The following is a 2,131-nucleotide window of genomic DNA, read 5'->3' on the forward strand; positions in this document are numbered from 1 at the left end:
GTTGTGTCAACTGGGACAGCCATTGTGGCCAAAATAGCGGGCTTGTAATAACTCCAGGCCCTTGCTTGAAGAGGAGAGGATCGTGGGAGCATAGGTTGGTGTCCCACAGCTCGGCTCACCCAGCAGGGGATCAGTCCTGAGTCTGCAAGGCACCAAATGCTACATCCCTAGGAAAAGAAGGAATAAAGTGAGCTTCCCCAGCCCTCGTCTGTTCAGTGCTGTTTCTTGTGTCGTGCATTGCTTGGGAAAGGCTAAGGCTGAACGGAGACCTCCCTGGTAGCCAAGGGCATGTGAGGCTCGGTTCCTTCTCTGATCGTATAATTACAGGGTGACGCTTCCTTGGCATGTGCTGAGCTGGAATGGATCTCAAGGGAAGACAAACTGGACCCTGCCTTGCCACTGACTCTACAGAACTCTGGGCAGGTCACCTCTTCTCTGGGCTTAGATATGTCATTCTCTACATGGCGAATTGAGGGGCCAGGGAGATAGCTCAATAGACTAAGCACTTGCCTAGGGGGCCTGCCCGTTAGCTCAGCTGTTTAAGTGCCTGCTTAAGCACAGCATTCAGGCTCAAGGTACTGTGGTTTGCCCCCCAGATCCTCATGCCTTACCAGACCTGCCCTTAAGGCATCCTCAGCCAGAGGAAAAAAAACAAACCTTTAGAATAACTGCTTGTCTGACAAGCACAAGAGGGTGAGTTCAATCCCTGGTTCCACCAAAAAAAAAAAAAAAAGAGAGAGAGAGAGAGAGAGAGAGAGAATTGAAATAGATGAGTGTGTAGGGGCGGTGGGAAAGGTAGGGTGTGGTGGCCGTGGGCATCCTGTCTGGAGTCATTTGCTTCCAAACTCAAGTGTTGGTTCCTTGCACACTTACTTGCACACCAGCTATACACCTGGTGGCACTTTCTCTGATTGCTCAGAAATGTCCCAAATGGCAAAGCTCAACCCTTCCACCACACACAAAATCGCAATTGGCTGAGGTAACTGACCCTTGTCCTCCATTGCCCTACTTAAAGCTGTCCCCCTCCCAGAACAAAGATGTATCAGTTTAGCTTTTCTGTTGCTGAGATCAAATAGTTGACTTTTTTTTTTTTTTAATGTATATAGTACAAGGTCTCCCTATGTAGATTGGACTTGTAGTGATTCTTCTTTTTTCAGCTTCCCAAGCGCAGGGATTACAGGCGCACACCACCACATCCAGGCTCAATCACATCTCAGTGTGCCCTGGGGGTGGGGCCAGCACGGCATGCCAGGGATTGAACCCCACACTCTTTGCTCTCCCTAAGCACTTTAGTCCTTTGAACTCTCTGGCCAGCCCCAAATAATTAACTTAAAAGAGGTGGTGGTTTGTTTGACTCATGTTTCAAAGGGTTTAGTTTGGAGTTTGTCAGCATCTGTTACAGTTTGTGTCTAGATGCCCCCTACACACACACACACACAAAGCCTCATGGAATCATGGGGTTGGCTTTTAGAGTTTGTGATTGTTTCATGGTCCTAAACTGGGATTATGGGTGTGAGGCTACCCTCAGGCAGGTGGCCCGCACACAATACAAGGAGGAAAGGAGGCTGGTTCTCTGCCTCCTCCATTTTGCTCTTGTTGCTTTTCCTGTTTTCCACGCCGTGACCTGCTGCCCTCTGCCCTGTGCCGCCCTGCCTTGGAGCCAGCTGAGTATGCCCCGGGACCTCCATGAACTGTGAGCTAAATGAACCTTTCCTTCCTTCATTCTGGAGTCAGGAATGTTGACCCAGCAATGAGAGAAAAGGAACCAAAGCAGCCCTGAAGGAGAAGCATCATGGCGAAAGGGCTTGGGCACGTGGAGGAGAGCTGCTCTCTCATGGCGCCTGGGAAGCAGCAAGAGCAGGAGGGAGGCCGAGTGCAAGGGCCAGGGACCACGGAGAGCGCTCACGCCCACACCGCGGCGAGCCACGCAGCACACGCAGGGGTGCTGGGGCTCACTATGCTCTTTTCTAGCTCTGTGACTGATTACTCCAGATACTTCCTCCAAGTGAAACTCTATTGTATTGGTCTGCTGTGACTAGTTTATTTCACTCTGTGTCATGGCCGCAAAGCCCATGCATGTTAGAGCTTGTGTCAGAATCATCTTCCTTTGTAGGGCTGAGTACTGTGCTAC

General features: G+C 50.6%; 1 long non-coding RNA gene across 1 annotated transcript in view; it reads right to left on the reverse strand.

The window, feature by feature from the left end:
* LOC111817792 overlaps nt 1-2,131 on the reverse strand; it is a 21,901-nt gene that overhangs the window by 11,968 nt on the left and 7,802 nt on the right. Inside the window, exon 2 of the long non-coding RNA XR_002821909.1 lies at nt 1,269-1,276. This is a non-coding gene — a long non-coding RNA (uncharacterized LOC111817792). The remainder of the gene's footprint in view (nt 1-1,268; nt 1,277-2,131) is intronic.

This window comes from Octodon degus, unplaced genomic scaffold (genome assembly GCF_000260255.1).
Source record: "Octodon degus isolate 3935 unplaced genomic scaffold, OctDeg1.0 scaffold00070, whole genome shotgun sequence".
Taxonomy (NCBI): domain Eukaryota; kingdom Metazoa; phylum Chordata; class Mammalia; order Rodentia; family Octodontidae; genus Octodon; species Octodon degus.